Source organism: Coffea arabica, chromosome 2c (genome assembly GCF_036785885.1).
Source record: "Coffea arabica cultivar ET-39 chromosome 2c, Coffea Arabica ET-39 HiFi, whole genome shotgun sequence".
In the NCBI taxonomy this organism is placed as follows: domain Eukaryota; kingdom Viridiplantae; phylum Streptophyta; class Magnoliopsida; order Gentianales; family Rubiaceae; genus Coffea; species Coffea arabica.
The window spans coordinates 38,274,848-38,293,329 of NC_092312.1; the positions used below are offsets into that span (position 1 = coordinate 38,274,848).

The following is an 18,482-nucleotide window of genomic DNA, read 5'->3' on the forward strand; positions in this document are numbered from 1 at the left end:
TTGTGAGCAAAGGTGAGAATTTTGAGGATGAAATTCTTTTAAGGGGGAGAGAGTATGAGGACTCGAAAATTATTTATATTTTTCTCTTATTTTCAATAAGTTAATTTATATTTTCATTTGGTTTAATTCACTTGCCTTAATTTCTTAAATACTTTAACAATTGAGTCAAGAGTTTTATTTAGGTGCATGTTAGGTCATGTAGTGCATTGTGGTAGTGTGATTAATTAGTGAGAGTGTGAGGACCTAAAAATTTTTATTATGTTAGCCGTTTTAACTCCGTTGCATTTCATTCATTTAGTTATTATTTGTTATAGATTTGATAATGATTTTAGTCTTAATGATTTTATTAATTTTTATATGTGAAAGTTAGTGAGTGAGGTCAAATACGATTTTCTTTTATGGGATGTGGAAGGAAACTTTGGAAAGGGAAGGGAGTTTATTGCAATAAGGAAGGATTGGGATATTTGGAGCTAGGAAGTGCTAGAAGGAGACATGTGTCACCATATATAGGAACCAAGTTTCTTTCTTTAAGACTTTTTGACCAAACCTTTCTTACCAATTTTCTTCCATTTTTTGCCGTAGAAATAACAAACAAACAACAAAGGAAAGTGAGAGAGAGAAAGAGGGCCGAGAGAGTGAGGAAGGAAAAGAGGGAAAAAGTTTCAACCAATCTAGCTTCAATCTTGCTTGGATTTTGAGGGAAAAGAAAGGAGATAACTTGGGATTTTCATCCATCTTGACTTAAGCTTGGAAAGGAGAAGATTTGGTGGGTTGAAGTTCACCTTGGTTGGAAAGCAAGAGAGGTAAAATGCTAGATTAACCTTCTTTCTTCACCTTATGTTGAAAATAAGTTGATTGTTGGAATAAAGACATGATTTGGTGGTGAATCTTGGTGATTTCTTAAGTTGATGATTCTTATACTTCATATTTGAGTTAGGGTTTGGATATATATATATATATATATATGATTATGGTGGTTTCTTGTTGAGATTTTGGCTTTACATATATCTAATGTTATATTAGAGATGAAATTTTATGGATTTGCTAGGTATGGTTGGTTGGATTTAGTAAATTAGTTGGTGAAACGTTCAAAAAATTGGAAGAAAAATTCTGCTTGATGGCCGAACTTAAGGGTTGAAATTCAGCTTTGCTTAAGGGCTGAAATTCAGTTTTGAATTCTGCATTTTCATGATGATTTTAATTTTAATTTTGCTCAGGAAACTCTATAAGACTTTAGGCTATAAGAATGTATTGGAATTGAACTAAAATCTTGAGTCTTTAAGTGGTAAAAACACATTTCTTTGTGACGACAAAAAGTTCAAAGCTTTGTTTAGAACAAATTTTGTTCAAAGCTATCCAAAAGAGAGAGTGACCTTGTTTAGCTTTGTCTTGGTTTTGTGTGATAAACTTGTCACAGTAACACCTTAAATCATGATTAGACACACTACAAGAAAAAAGGTCATTAGTGACAACATTTCTTTGTGACGACAAAAAGTCGTTACAAAATGAGGTTGTTTAGTCACGATTTTGAAGGTTGTCACAATTGACTCAAAGCAACTGAGTTTTCAGTGACAACCTTTAATTGTCGTCACAAAACTACTTCGCGCCATGGGACTTGGAAGGTGCGAGTTTTGCGATAGTGACGACTTGATAAAAGTTGTCAGTAATTCTACCACTTTCTTTGACAACTTTTCATTGTTGTCATTGTTTATGTTTATTGACGACCAATTTTTGTCAATAAAACTATAGTGTAGTTAGTGACAACATAAGTATCATCACTAACTTGAACATCTCTAATGCATTTATTTAATTGTGAGCCTCAATATTAATTTAATTTTTTTTAAATTTGATGATTTATTAACTATGATTTTATTTAATTGTGAGCCTCAATATTAATTTAATTTTTTTTAAAATTTGATGATTTATTAAACTAGTCATAGTTACTTAAATATTAATTTAATTTTTTTAAAATTTGATAATTTATTAAACTAGTCATAGTTACTCAATAAGTTTTAAACTGAAAAAAATTAATGAAAGTTTTTAGTTAGAACAACTATATAAACTATTACAATTAGAACTCAAGGCCTCTAAATTCAAATACCTTAATTTTGGGTATTGTCAATGCCTCCTTGACATCTAATTGGTCGAATGTTGAAACTCATTAAATACAAATTCATTTTGATGAAAAGCGGAATTAGTTGTGTTATATAAGTTAATTAATGAAATCAAGACTACTAATTACTGCAATTCCTTCAAATTTAATGTTGATTTGCTAAAAGTCAAAACGAATTCATATTTTTCTAACAAATCAATACGTATACTATAGTTTCGTGCAAGTTTACATTCATGATTCTTCAATATAAAACATCTAAAAAAATATAGTACTATTAGACAAAACTAACAAAATTTTCTAGAAACTGATAGAAAGTTCTTAACACATAATTAAGATTTTTCTTTTTTCATGTTTAAAAATAATGAATTATTTCTTAAAATAATATGAAAGTAGATTCTCGATTTAGTATTCTTAATTAAAATGTTTAATTTAATACAAAGAAAATAACCTTTCTTTGAGAATCTAAATTAAAAGATAAAACTAAAAATTGGATCAAATTTTTCGTTCAAAATGAAAAAGAAACGGCGAGAATTGAAAATTGGTGGAGGCACTCTTTAAAAAGCAAATTTCAAAATGAAAGAGTACAAGTCTACCACTTTTGGGCTAAGTCTGATACACTTCTAATTCTCACATTTTCACTCGCTGGCCTTCTCACTGTCTCTCTCGGTCTCTCTCTCACTTCGACCCCTCTCAATTCCTTTCTCACTAATGCTCGAGCATTCCTCCTTATTGGGCTACTGATTTTGATATGTTTCCTCAGAGCATGTGCTGTAAAAAGGCAAGTTTCTCTCTTCTTGCTTAGTAATCAATTTCCCCCAATTTTTATTGACCCGATTTTGTGTTCCCAACATTCAATTTTTGGGTAAATTCTCTTCTTCTCTATCATTTGTCTAGTTTCCCCAAAGTTTCTTACCCTAATTAGCAATCACCATCATTTGCAATCACCTTTTCTGCCCTACTTAGATGATCAATTGTTTCAATTTCTCCCCAAATTTTATTGCCCTAATTTTTTTTAAAAAAATTTCTGCCTAGGACAAGAAGGGCATCCCCCGGACCAGCAACACCTTATCTTCACTGGCAAGTAGCTCGAGGACAGCCACACCCTAGTCGACTACAACATCCAGAAGGAGTCAGCCCTCCACCTCGACGGTGGCGCCAAGAAGCGCAAGAAGAACACCTGCACCAAGCCGGCGGTGACTGAGGGAAATTCTCCCCCCCTTTTTTATAAACTTTATTGTTACTAGTCTAATTGAACATTAGCAGCATGTTCTTATTTTGAAGATTTTGTTCTTTATTGGGTTTGATATATTATTCTCTGAAACCGTTGGATTTTGCTTTCTAAAAAATTTTAGATTGTATGTTTCTTTAAGATTTTATCAAATTCTTGGTTATTCTATTTTCAAGCGTTTGGTTTATTTTATTTTTTGGTTTTAATTTCACATTAAACTGCAAAGCGTCCCCTTTTCAGCAATTCCCGGTATGTGTTCAAAGCGTCCGCTTTTCAGTTTTACTTAAAGCGTCTACAAATTATCATTGTGGTGTTGTTTGTAGAGCTAAATGCATTACAATTAAGGTAGTATTGTGGTGTTCTTTGTAGAGCTAAATGCATTACAATTAAGGTAGTAAGAGTAAATTCTACGGATTTGAATGCTTTTCAAAAGCAACATTTTTTTCACTTCAAAATTCAACTTGTTTAGATCCATGCACTTAGTCTGGTTCAAAAGCAGCCTTGAATGTTTCTTGAATTGAGGTGATTGAAATATGTTTGTCAAGACTTCAAGCTCTTTCCTAATGTTTTCCTGTTGGAAGTGCTCTATCTTTGTGTAAATGTGCACACTCACAAATCGACTCTCATTTCCTTTGTTTCCATTTATTTATTTTTTTAGAAACCTGGACAAGTTGCTCCAAATCATTGCATTTGTACTTTGCCTTAAAAGTTGTATATTAGCTATGGATGTAGTCCTGCAAGTTAAGATACTGTAGACTTTTTTTTTCCTGCTAACTTATAAATTCATTCTAGAACACAAACCTCTAAGGTTGCATCTCAAGTCTAAGGTGTTGCATCTGGTAACTGAGAAATCTGGTTGTAGACACCAAATTTTTCAACTTATTTATTTCATTTTCATTTTATTTTGTTTCAGTATAACTATTATCTATTTCTTGTTTTGAGGCACTTTTAGCATTTTATAGCATTTTAGATTATTATTATCTATTATTTTATTTTTATTTTTTATTTCGTATTAGTTTTGTCCTCTTGGCCATTTATCTTTGTTTTTATTGGAAGATTGTTTTTAGCAAAATTTGTCAAAAAGAGAAAGTTATTCTTAAAAATATGTTTTATTTTTCACTATTTAACTGAAAAAAAAATGCAAAAACTGTTTCGTTATAGAGGCCATCGGATGGCCCTAGGATGCCCAGCAAAAGCCTCCACTCTCATCCTCACCTTTCAGGTGAGGATTTGAGAGTATGTGTTGAGTATAAATAGAACAAAAAATGCAGCTTTGTGGGGGGGGTTTTTTTGGGGACGGCCAGGGAAAGCAATAGGAGGTTGACGGCAGGGAGAGCTAGAAAGAAAACAGATAGGAGGGTTTACGGGCTGAGAGATAGAGTAGGGGAGTCGAAAAGAGAGGATAAGGAAAAGGTTGGTGGCTAGAGAAAAGAAACCTACAGGCTGGACAGGAAGAAACAGAGGAGGGTGCCGCGGTAGATAGGAAGGAAAACAAGAAGGAGTTTTTGAAAAAAGAAAATCAGATAGAGCGGTTGAAGCTACGGGGGGAGGAGAAAGAAAGAAGCCGAAAAAAGAGAAAGAAAGCCGAAAAGAGGGTTGCGGCTGAGCAAGACAAAAATTGAGAAAAAAAGGGAATCGAGAGAGCGACGAACAAGAAAGGAGAAAACTGAGAGATTTTGGAGGCTCTGAACCATAAAACAACGGAGTGGCCCATCCAACCACCATCTCTCCACGGCGCCACCCCATTCTCCACCTCTGCCACCTCCGTGGCCACCATGACTCCCAGGGAAAGAGTTGGTTGCAGCTATCAAAGCTTCACAGAAATGGAAGGAAGCCCAATCCGCCTCCCAAAAGCCTTGCAGTTTCTCTCCTCAATCTCCATAACGAAGCCACAAGCAGGCCATTCAGAAGAGCTTCGGGTCGGAAGCAAGAAGGGAAGGCCGCGACCGGAGCCGCCATTGCCAACGTCGGACTCCACCACCACCGCCCGTAAGTTGCCACTGTGATAGGCCCCTGTAAGTCATTCCTTTCTTTTACATTTCAGTCCCCTTTCGTAGCATGTCTACCGTGGATTGTGGTGGCAAATATGTATGTTGGCTGTTCACGATTGTCTGATTGTGCATGGTATATGTATTAATTGGGTTGAAATTTCTGGTTTTGCTATTAGCTTTGGGGGGCCAACTGAGAGCTCATTGGAGTAGGGAATCGCTGAAATGTCTTATGCCCATTAGTTGTCTGATAAAATGCCTAAAACAAAGTTTTGAACCAATTTCATGCATTTTTTTATATATGTGCGAGAGGGATTCTAGCCAGCATGCGTTTGTTAGTTGGGTTATGATTGTTTCATCATGTCAGATTCCAGTTCTCCGAATGTATCAAGAAAGCCGCTGTTTTGTTTTTATTTCGCTCACTTGCTGGTTCAATAAGTGTGTTTCTTTCTTTTGCTGTTATTTCTTTTCTCTTTGGCAGTCATCAATTCAGTTTTTTGCCTTAATCTTGCAATAAATGTTGTCGGTGCAACTTCCTCATGTGCAAAAGTTGATAGCATGCTACATCGGAAAGACTGCATTTCTGCAGATTTGTTGCACGAGGGAGACTGTCATGTTTGTTTATGTAGTGGTCAAGATCATTGGATTAGTTTTGCCACAGGTTGTTGTTCATTTGCTTGCTGCTATTCGTTTGAAGCCTGTGTGCTGGATGCGAATAGAATCACATTCAAATGCCATTGTGTATGAATTTGCACTAACATGATCCAAAACTTTTGTGGTATATGGATAATCCATAGTCCGTGTGTAGTTGTTTTGTTTTCTTGGTTCGTTTTGTGAAGTTACCTGAAGGGACACAACCATTTTCATTCGGTAGTTTCAAAACGCAGCTTGGCCTGCAAATTTTGCATGCAGAAAATGAAGTTTTGGCTGGATTCTTTTGCTACATTTTGCTGTTTTGTCTTTGTTTTCTTGGCTCGGTTTCTATCCGAGGGATTCATCAAAGCTGAACAACCATGTTTGAGTTGAGAATTTGTGGAGTTACGTGAATTTGGGTTGATAAACAATGAGTGTTGGGCAATGTTTTGATGGATTTGGTTTGAAGTCTTTTGCCAAAAGCTTCATAAGTTTGAGGAACTTTGTTACAGAATGTTTCTCACGTCGTTGCATGAAGATTGCATGAAATAACTTTCTAAAATTGCACTTTGGCCCCCCAAGTCTCCCTTTGTTTCACTATAGCCCAAATTTTTGGAAAAATTGAACTAATTTTGTCCTTTTAAGTTTAATTTTCTGTTTGAGTATTTTATGTGACTTTGTGGATAGATTAATTCTTGATTTTGGGTCATGATTGTGGTTCAATAATTTTGTTCATTTTATCATGTTGGGTAAGAGTTTTGTTTGGTTGGACTTGGTAATGGACTATGGTATATTTCTTTTGGATTTATGATTTGGTGTGGAGGATTAAGCCCGTAATTTTGTATGAGTTCGATTGGTGTAAATGATGGGTTAGCCTACTTGTTTTTCCTTGGACCTCCGATTGGGGCAAATGATCTTGGCCCAATAAAAGTTAAAGATGGCTTAGTCGCCTTGTCTCCTAAGAGACCAGAAACGAAATTGCAAATCAGCCCTTGCATTTTCCCTTAACTATACTGTGTCCCTGGAAACTTTCCATTTCTTTCAATTGGGTCCCTAACTTAATTGCAAATAGGTCCCTAAATTTTATTTCTCTTTAATTTTGACCCAGAGCTTGGTTAATTTTTGCAATCAAGTCCTTTTTTTCTTTTGACTTCTTGCTTATATGATTTAATTGATTCAATTTCACAATTCATTTTTATCTTTTATGAATATTTGTTAATTAAAGTGATGCCTTGACCTTTTCTTTGTATTTTGGAGGGTAAATAAGTGATTTCATTTCATTGGGCCCCAATTCAAGGGAGGTACACCCTAATCCCTTATTTTTTACTTTATTTGATCCTACGTGCTCCTATGTGTTATGTGTGAATATGCATGCTTTAATTTGCTTTCCATTTTTGATTTAATTGCCTATTTTGCTTTCTTTTATTTTGCCTTTTTAATTGGCAAGTCATTTGAAAGGCACTTGAATGCCAAGTTTGTAATAGTTAGGTATTTATTTTAATTATTTATTTATTTCCCCTTTAGATTGTAGTAGGGCCTCCCCAAATGTAATAGTTAGGGCTTATTTGCTTTTTTATGTGATTTGCATGCTTACGTGCTATGTGTTACCGCTTTCTTAGGGTTTTGCATCTAGATACCATGCTTATGTGTTATGTGCTATATGTGATTTATGTGTTTATTTGCTTTATTCGCCTTTATATAATTTATTTGATTTGTAATGAATGTGTGACGTTACCACACTAGTCCAACGTTAGTTGTGGCCTTTGTTCTCGATTTTCCACTAGTCCAATGCTAGTAGGAATTCATAGATATGGGCTAGTCCAATGCTAGACCCTTAGGGACCTCCCTCTCGCTAGTGCATTTTTTGTATGTTTCACTACATTCCATGCATTTTTCTTAGTTTTCTAGCATTTGGCATGCCCCTCCCATCCTTTCCCCTTCATCTTAGGTTTTTGCATCCTCATGCTAGTTATAGGGTACATTTGCTTTAGAGTCCCCTTTCGATAAGGGAAACGAGCGAGTGTGGTTACAAAATAGCCTTAGCACGCTAGTCCTTCCTTGTAATCAAAGGAAAAATTAAAGTCGTGAAGTTAGGAGTCATTCGCGTACCCGACTTGATACATTCCTCTAGGTTCATACACTTTCATTTCTATCATATCACCTCCTCACTTTTTTATCCATATTTTCTCACTACTTATATTTTTCGCAATCCACATGCCATGTTTGCACATCCTTTTTCTTTTATTTATTTTCTACCTCACAAATTGCATCTAGTTGCACTTATATGCATTTATTACTATTATACCATATTTTCATCCACTTACACACAAACACCTTTATTTGCTCAATTGGCACACATGCACTTTTCTTACATTTGCACACTTGCACTTACATTTGTATTTTTATTTTTATTTTTATTTTGTATTCTTCTTACATTTTCACACTTGCACTCATATTTGGGTTTTCATTTGCATTACCCGTGACCTCTATGAGAGTTTTCCTTATTGGCCATCACAACTCATGTGAATGGGACCAAAAAGCCTCATAAGATACATTTTAGATTTAGGATTGCATTTTTCCTTTTTCGCATCCATTAGTCATATCCAACATGCAACACATACTTTGGGTAGAAGAATTAAGAAAGAAGGGCTAAGTCACGCAACTAGCTTTGGCTAGGGTAAGGGAGTGCCTTAGGCTTTGCCTTTGCCTTCTCTCTTATCAAATGTGACCCCCGATCCCTTTTTTTGGTTACGTAGACCTAAAAAATTCTTTAAAAAGGGTTTGTTTACTTTTCTTTCCAAAAACAAAATCACTTTTTGGGTGACTTGGTACACCCTAACTCTATACCAAGTGGCGACTCCTTTTCTATTTAAAACCCTTTATTTGGCCAAACCGTCGCATTTCACAATCCCACGGCCTTTTATTTTCACTTTCACGCACGTTCACATACATATCCTACACATTACTTTCACCACCATCAAAAAGTGGGGCGCGACAGCTTGGCGACTCCACTGGGGACCTCCTAAGTGGGTCCAAGCATTTGATTTAGCTATTCTTTTCCATTTTCTACCCTTGTTATGCGTAGCATTTGGATATTAGGGTTGCATTTTCCATTTTAGGACCTTTTGCCTCGCGCGCGTATCAATCTATTCCCTCACTCACGTATGTATGATTGGTTGGTTGGATGTATGTTTTACTTGTTTTATCTCGCGCTTTGCATTGCATTTAGGGGGGTGTGTCACCTTTAGAGCCTCGCGTTGAGTCTCAACCCTTTTCCTCAAAATAAGGAACACCTCATATGTGCATGTTTATTTACTGTTATCCCATTTTATTTTATTTTCGTGGGCTCTTTCCCACACCGCCTTGTAGGACTAGGAATGGTTTCTCTAGGTATGTGGATGGTGTGCTCTGCGCCCATAGCAGTACCTAGGGGATTGCTCGAGCCACCGACCGAGGGTCTTGGGATTGATGACCCATTCCCTTAGGTCTGAAGGCTTAGGGACCTTTTTAAACCTTATCGAGTCTAGTTGCATTAGTGAGCCCCAGTCTCATGCATCCATGTTAGAGTTTTCCTAGGTTAGAATCAGCCTCACCCTTTTTTAAGCACATTAGGCACGAGGGAAAGGGTTCCACCCCTTTTACTTGCTTTTATTGTATTTCTTTCCTTAATTGCTCCCAATATGTTATGTGTACTATCAATTGCACTAACTATTTCGTTGTTTTTTGCTTGCATTCATGTGCCTTAGCAATAAGAGACCTCTTTGGCTCTCTTTTAGTGACTTACCCACTAGATAACTCACATGTTTAAATTTCAGTTATTACACTTAGTTTTCAATAAGTACATTTCATTTTTAGACCTTCCCCCTGATGCATTATTTATGTCCTTTAGGCCATATTTGTCACATATTTACATCGCTTTAATAAATGGTATCATGCATCCACCCTAGAAAGGGAATACCATTTAGGGGATCCCATGTTAGGATTAAACTGCCCTGTGTCTCGGATATATAATCCAATGAGACTTGCACGTTTACATTTTGTACCATCTGAAGGGGTAGTGCACGAGGTAAGGTAGGATCTGATCTTTTCGAAGATGGCAAAGCAATTTTTGAACCATTAGAATATGAGCATCTAACAATCATCTTTTGGCCGTTTTAACATAGTTGGTAAAAATCCCTTGCTTAAAGGACATTGACTTAAAGAAATTCACAAATGATTCCTCATTCTTGAGACGATAAATGTATTGAGGCCAAATTTTGATTTTTTAAGAGGTTCATAGACTAATGCATCACAATGAATTTTTGAAAATTATCAATGGGTGGACAATTCAACCCATTTTTGAATAAACCATAAATTTTATTCAATTCATTTGGCTAATTTACCCTTTTTAAAGTGATCTGGTCGATTTTTGAACAAATAATCAAATTTCATTCAATGCATTTGACCACTTTACTCTTTTTAGGGTGATCTTGTCAATTTTGAATAAATCATCCGATACATTTGACCAGTTTACCTATTTTTAGGGCAATTCGGTTGATTTTGAATAAATCATCATTTCGCTTAATCAATTGATTTCATTCATTTGATTAGTTTAATTCATTTTTTAGGGTTATCCATTCAATTTTCAATAAATTTTCAAATTTCATTCAATGAATTTGACCATTTTACCCCTTTTGGCACATCATGCGTCGACCAAAGCAAGCAATCCATTCGGACTTTGTCCTCAATTTTTAAGACAAATGTCTCTTCTCACTCCAATTGGTCAATTTTTTTTCAAATCATTTTTTTTCACTCAATCAATTGATCGGATTCATTAGGTATGGTATGCTGCCTACCCTAGAGGACTGCATTTTCATGCTAGACCTACCCTTGGCATAAAAGGGCTCCCCCATAGTTTTACCTACTAACTCGGGGTATTTTTCTTTTGTTTCCCCCCTGCATTCATAAAAATGCTTTAATAAGGTGAAAATATTTTTCTATGTCTGCTAAAATTTGAGAACTACAAGTATTATCTGATTCTTGGGCAGACCCTACAATGAAAACATGGAAGATCCATCTGAAGGCTCTAGGCTAAAGTCTGAGAGATTTTGTAATTATTTTTCAAAGGAAAATTCTGTTTATTTGATTTTGTTAATACCTTTTTGGCCCAAAAGAAATTGTATTATGTAGAGCTCTTTAGAAGTTTTTTTTCTTCTCATTTGTATTATAATTGAACGAGAAATTTTGTTCTAAACTTTTTCAGTAATAAAGCTTTAGACAATTATTGTTTTGTATATATGTCGCGCCCCACTTTTTGATGTTGTGTGAGTGAAAGTAGTGTGTGAGATATGTATGTGAACGTGTGAAAGTGAAAATAAAGGCCGTGGGATTGTGAAATGCGATGGTTTGGCCAAACAAAATTCAAAAAGGGTTTTTGAATAGAAAAACGGAGTCGCCACTTGGTATAGAGTTAGGGTGTACCAAGTCACCCAAAATTGATTTTTGTTTTTGAAAGAAAAAAGTAAACAAACCCTTTTAAAGAACTTTTAGGTCTACGTAACCAAAGAAAGGGATCGGGGGTCACATTTGATAAGGGAGAAGGCAAAGGCAAAGCCTAAGGCACTCCCTTATCCTAACCAAAGCTAGTTGCATGACTTAGCCCCACTTTTCCTAATTATTCTACCCAAGGTATGTATCGCATGTTGGATATGACTAATGAATACGAAAAAGAAAGAAAAATGCAATCCTAAATTTAAAATGTTTCTTATGAGACTTTTTGGTCCCATCCACATGAATTGTGGTGGCCAATAAGGAAAGCTCTCATAGAAGTCGTGTTTAATGCAAATGAGGACTCAAGTGCAAGTGTGCAAGTGTGAGAAAATAAAGGTGTTTGTGTGTGCAAATGAATGAAAATATGATAGTAGATACATATAAGTGCAATTGGGTGCCATAAATAAGTGAGGTAGAAAGATAAAAATGAGTGATAGAAAGAAAGTGGTGAGAAAGTGTGGATTGAGAAAAGTACAAGTAGTGAGAAAATGTGAATAAAAGAGTGAAAACAATGAAAGTGCATGACCCTAAAGGAATGCATCAAGTCGGGTACGGGAATGACTCCTAATTTCACGACTTTAATTTTTCCTTGGATTAGAAGGAAGAACTAGCGTGCTAAGGCTATTGAGTAGCCACACTCGCTCGTTTCCCTTATCGAAAGGGGACCCTCAAGCAAATGTACCCTATACCTAACATGAGGATGCAAAAATCTAAAATGAGGGAAAAGGGTTGGAGGGGCATGCCAAATGATAGAAAACTAAGAAAAATGCATGAAATGTAGTGAAACATGCAAGTATGCACTAACGAAAGGGGGACGGCCTATTGGGTCTAGCGTTGGACTAGCCCTTTCTATGAATTCCTACTAGCATTGGACTAGTGGAAATGGACAATGAGTCACAACTAGCGTTGGACTAGTGTGGTGACGGGAAAGGAGACCACAACTAGCGTTGGACTAGTATGGTGACGTACATTCATCCATGGCTATGGAAAGCGAGTAGACATGCCAAATCACCTAAAAACATATAGCACATAACACTTAGCATGCTCGACTAGATGCAAGAACCTAATAAAGCAAATTAACACATAGCAACAAAGGCAAACAACCAAGCTAATGAACCTATTACATTTGCTAACTAAAACAAAAGGGGAAGGGGAAGAATGGACAAGAATGCTCGCCAAGCCCTATCTATTACAAGCCAAGAGGTGTACACATATCTCATAAAAGAATAACTTAACAAAAAGCAAGAGTAAATGAAATAAAGGAACTAAAGAAAGACAAGGAAAGCAAATTAGACATGCAATTCTCACTTAGCACGTTGGATCACATAGGAGAGACAAAAAAGAATAAAAGAAATTATACCTCCCCATTCATGATGTTGATAGAGTAAAAGGGCTCAATTTGGACTAGGGTCACCAAAGAAAGGGATAACTTGGGCTAAAACCATCAAAGCAAAGGATTAATGCACCAATTTAATGGTAAAATGTAAATAAGTCAATTTGAATCCACCAAATCATCGAATCCTTTTTCAATTGCAACTTGGAAAATGATTAAATGATTGCATAATTTCCAAGCAAAAGTGAATCATTGATCAAATAGCAAAATGATTAAGGACCCAATGACAACCATTAACCAATCAATCAAGGCCAATTGAAACATTTTAGGAACTTTGAAGGTCCAAGGGCAAAGAAAAGGTCAAGTAATGGCTCAAAATTCAATTATTCTAAAACCTATTTGCAAGAAATTAGAACTCAATTGAGTCTTTGTAGCATTGCTGCAAAATTTCAGGGACCCAATTGATTAATTTTTCCAATTTTCTGGGTCATAGCGAAACAAGGAGAGACTTGAGGGGTTAGAATGAAATTATTTGGAAGATGTTTTTGCATGCAAAACCATGCAAAAGCTACGGAACACATTTCTGCAACCAACATGAAGCCAGCCTGCTGCACTTCCATTTCAAAGCTCGTGTTTCAGACCCAAACACACAAGCTTTGCTCAGAAAATTTCAACCAAAATCATGACTTGAAACTAAGCAACAAACGCATAACCTCAACATCCAAACAAACAAACAACACAGAGGGAACTGATGCAGAATTCTGGAAGGATGCTCGTGCGAAAAATGATTTTGGCACTCGGAAATTCTTTTCCCAGCAAAGTGTTCGACCATAGCTCAAGTGTGTTATATTTTCAAACATACAAACTCAACATCCAACCTTCTATTTCCTCTCCCCAACACAAGATAAACTGAAGTGCAAAACTCAACTAGTAACTAAGGAGAAGGAAACACGGCAGAGAAAAGAAAAAAAAATGCAGCAGCTTTTCCTTGCTGCAATTCTTTGATATCCAAACACCACCAACAGCTCAACTAACAACAACTTAGAGCAAAGTAACCAGTTCACAAACATGTTCTCCACTTTTCACCACACAACTTTGGGTTTTTAAAAAGAACCAGAAATTCATGCAATTACAAGGAATCAACGTTCTGCAATTTTAGTTCTTTCTTCCACAAACTTTATCATTCGGTCAAGATATCTATATGAATCAAGCCAACCCTACTGATGTCCTTAACCAAATACAATCATCCATTCCCTTGAAGATCCAACCAAAACAGCGGGACACATCAATGTAGCAAAGAAGCTATAAGCTTGCTGTAAACATAATTCATGCATTTCAAAACAACCTCGATGCAATTCTGGTAAGGATTTTTCTATGCAAATTTCACAGGTGTGGTTCTATCGTTCTTGCACCAGAAATCAACAACACAAAGGAGGAACCAAAACCTCAGATTTTGATTAAAAAATCCCATATTTGAACAAATGCGGCCAAAGATTCAAAAATGAAACAGTGCAGCCCATTTTTCCCAACATTTCGAAGGGACAGACCCTATAAACGTCCTCCCTTTCCAAAACTAACATCTTGATACTAAAATTGCAACCTATGAACAAACCAAATGGACCTCAAACTCTACAAAACTGAACATGCAAAGGTAACAGCAAAAGACGACAGCTTTAATGCTTTAGACAAACACAATGCAACATGGACTAACAGATTTAAGTTTATAAAGTTCCAATCACACACATACATGCTTGGAAAGGTTCAGGAATCAGCATCCTAAAAAAAAAACTCAGGGTTTAGAGGAGATAATAGCTTATAATGACTCTTCTCTTGTTTACGATTCGGACTGAAAATGGCGTGGTGGAATGATAATCGATTCTTAGGAGGTCCGCAGCTTTCAATAGCTTCTTGGCTCGCCGAATGTAGACACCAAATTTTCGATTTTTTTTTAACTTTATTCATTTAATTAATTTAACGTTAGATTTAATTATTTCAATTTGAGTTTTGTTGTTTTCTTGTTTCATGTCTCTTATTTTATTTTATTTGGTTCAAGGTTAAAGGTATTTTTTTTTAAATTTCAGAAAAAAGGGAAAAAGCAACAAAAGAAAAAGAAAAAAAGAAAAAAAATAAAAATGACAAGTGGAATCTTGCATGTGGGACAAATGTCCTCGTTCTAGTTGGACAACAAAGGGGTTAGGTGTTACACATTTAGGGGGCCAAGGAAAAATCACAAAAGAAAGGGCAGAGGGAGCTTCGTGAGGCTACAGAGCAAGAAAAGAAAGAAAAAACAGGGAAAACAAAAAAAAGGAGGGCTTCGGCTAAGGAGCAGAGAAATAAGGGACGGGGAAGAAAAAGAAAAAGCTTGGTCTGAGAGCTTGAGAAACAGGGGAGGCTTACGACCGGGAAAAACAGAGTAAAAATAGAGAGCTACGGGAAGGAAAAGACAGAGGACAGGCCGCGGCTGTAAACGGAAACAGAGGAAGAAAGCTTCGGCAAAGTGAAGGGTGAATTCGGAAAGCTGGAACCGTCGCCGCTCATGGGAAGCTGCCACCGCCCTACCGCCAATCCATCACCATCGCCTGCAGATTTCACCAAGCAAACGCTAATAAACGGAGGAACCAAAGCAGAGGCACAAAGCTGCGATGAAAAATCGAGCAAGGAAGGTTCTTCGAAGAGTTGCCGGAACTGCCGCCGCTCATGGGAAGTTGTCATCACCATCAGCAAAGCTTCGCCGAGGAAACGTGTATGGTAAGTGATTTTTCTTTGAATTTCATTTTTCTGCTCAAAATTCATATTGTTGAAACTTAAAGCAGAGGATGATTTCTTCAATTGTTGTGCGGATTACTCACAATTTTTGACCGAGTATGTTTTATGGGTTGATTGGAATGATTTTTCTTTGCATTTGACGAAATTTTGGGTGTTGATTATGGCTTCCATCGAGTAGAGAATCAATGACCTTTTTATGCTCATTCGTTGTTCGACGAAATGCTCAATTGAAAATTCCCTTTGAATGATGATTTGTCTGCGTTGGTGTGCGGAAAATGAATGGGCAGCAAGCTCAAAACATGATAGTTGATTTTGCACGGATAGCGAGAGATGGGTTTGTTCAAATAATGCTTGGATTCTCTCTGTTGTATGATGTGGCTATGCTGATTCGCACAAGAATCTTGATTGACTAGAATGCAGGATCTAGTTTTAAATGCTTGTAAACTGATGTTTGAAGCTGTGGTTTTTTGTGCCTTGGTAAATCACTGGAGAATGGCACTAGCAACCCAGAATTGCATATGAATAAGTTAAAAAACTGTTTTTTTTATCTCCCTTGTGCGTGATCTGGGTAGAAAATTGCTGGGGGATGTATAGTGTATGTTTGGGTTTGGATGCTAAGATGTATAAAGGGTCATTTTTATTCGGAAATTTGCTGCATGAGATGGTTAAACCTGTAAAGAGGTAGAAGAAATCAATGAAGAAAAGTGGCATGTTCTGTTTCCATTCCAAATTTTACATTGCTCGTTCGGATGTTGAAGTTTTCTGGTTTGGTTGTTGAAGCTTTTAGTGTGATCTAAATCTATGATTTGCTATCCAGTTGATATGCCATATGCACGTTCATCCTAAGTTTCCTCCTCCTATACGTTTGCTGCATTTTTTTGCTGCATTTTATGTCTAGCTGCTGTGATTGGGTTTTCTAGGGATAGATGTTTGTGTTAGGATGATGTTCATTGAATGATTTGAAGCTTTGTTGATTTTAGATTGATAAACTAGGGAGTTTGGCTTGAGTTTTGCATTTAATCCACTTGGTAGAGTAAGAAAGCAGGTCGCGGAAATGAAATGGCAGAAGCATTGTTAATAGAATTGCAGAAGAGAACTGTTCTTCGTAAACTTTGTGAGGACTCGCAAATTTCTTATATTTTTCTCAAAAATGCCTTTTTATTTAGAAATTATTCCTTTATTATAGCCCTACTACCCAATCATTCTCCAATAAGTGCAAATGAATCTAGAAAGTAGGGTTTCACTCTTCGTTTTCAAAATTGGAGCAAATTAGGGTTTTCACGATTTTCGCCGGATCATTTTTCGGTACGGAGCGAGGATCAAATTTGGTGATTAAAAGTGACTTTTAAGTGAGAAATAATATGTGATTAGGAGCAATGATATAAGGTTAGTGAATAGAAAGTAAAAACCCTAGTACGGGTGTTTTAAAGAAAAACGGTGTGAACCGACGTGTACCGCACACTACCGATTGAACACACCACTGGACCACCACTTTCTTACCACATGAGCTCATTGATATTTGAGCAAAATATCCCTTCATTTCCAGCTGCCTTTGACCGAAATTTGTGGCCAAAAATGTAAGGGAGAGAGAGAAAAATTTGCATGGCTTTGGTGGCGCCAAGTGTCACCACCTCATGGCTCCTTAATTAATTTTTTTTTCTTGCCTTTCTATCCTTCACTTCAGCCATCTTTCTTCTTCATTTTTTTTGGTCTTGGCCAAGCAAGAGAGAGAGAAAGGGAGAGCAAGAGAAAACAAATTCCTTCTTGATTTACACCAACCAAGTGCTAAAATCGAATTCTAAACCGATTGATTGTAAGTTTGGAAGCTTGGGAAGCTAAGGGAACCAAAAACTTCAAGAAATAGTGGAGGATCACTCTTGCAAGCCTTCTTTTTGAGGTATAAAATCTGATCTATGGCTTTGATCCTTTTATTCTTGTTTAAGATGTTAAATAGTCCATGTTTTGGGTTTGATTACAAGTGATGCAAGTTGTTGTGGTGATTTTTGGATGAAATATGTAAGTTAGAGTTTGATTAATTTCTGCCTAAACTTGTTGTATAGTTAGTATATGTTGTATATAAGGTTATATAGGGGGTTTTGGTAGCAAGTGTAGCAAGAAATTAAGAAAACTATCATTGAAACCAAAAGATTTCAGATTTCTGGAAATTTTCATCCTATTCTGTCCGAATTTGAATCCCTATGTTAGAGGCCGAATTGGCCTTAGGTCAAAGAAGGAAAGTTGTAGAGAATGGTATTTTATAAGTGCCTACAAAATTTCAGCTCAATCGGAGCAACGTAAGATGTGAAAAGTCCAAAATACCCTTACTATTTTAAGTATTTCCCAAGCAGTCCGTGTGATCAGTTAAGTCCAGTTTATCACGTTTTTCGACTAGGATCCATTCTGATTTAGCTTTTTGCCAAAACATGAAAGTTGTAGCATTCTGAATTATCTTTCAAATGCCTCTAAGAACACCTGATTTGGACTTGTGTACTCTGAGATATGTCCATTACAGTGTTCTGCGTTTAAACAGCCGACGAATTGGTTTCTGGTTTAGTAATTTGAGAATTTGACTAAGTTACATTAGGAACTGGACTAAGTGACCTTCATGAATGTTGTAACTCTGTGTCTTAGCTTCGAAACGGCATAGGTTTTGTCTCAATCCGATAAGCGTAACTTCAGATATGTTATTTCCGCATTCGTACGTCAAATCTGTCTTGTGCTAAGTTGAATTTCTGCACTTGTGATTGTTGTAATTCTTATTCTTATGATATTGTGAGCCTATGGAACGGCTCTTGACTTGAATTGCTTATGAGTGATGTTGGGTTGTGGTTGAGGAAAAATAATGAAGCCAAAATGGGTGGAAAATTAGGTAAACACAAAGGGCGTGCTGCC

At 36.4% G+C, this 18,482-nt stretch overlaps 1 long non-coding RNA gene across 1 annotated transcript; it reads left to right on the forward strand.

The window, feature by feature from the left end:
* Positions 1-2,714: 2,714 nt before the first annotated feature.
* On the forward strand, positions 2,715-3,446 carry LOC140035325 (uncharacterized). Its single transcript, XR_011839439.1, has 2 exons — positions 2,715-2,891; positions 3,146-3,446. It is a non-coding gene; the product is annotated as an uncharacterized lncRNA (long non-coding RNA).
* Positions 3,447-18,482: the final 15,036 nt, after the last annotated feature.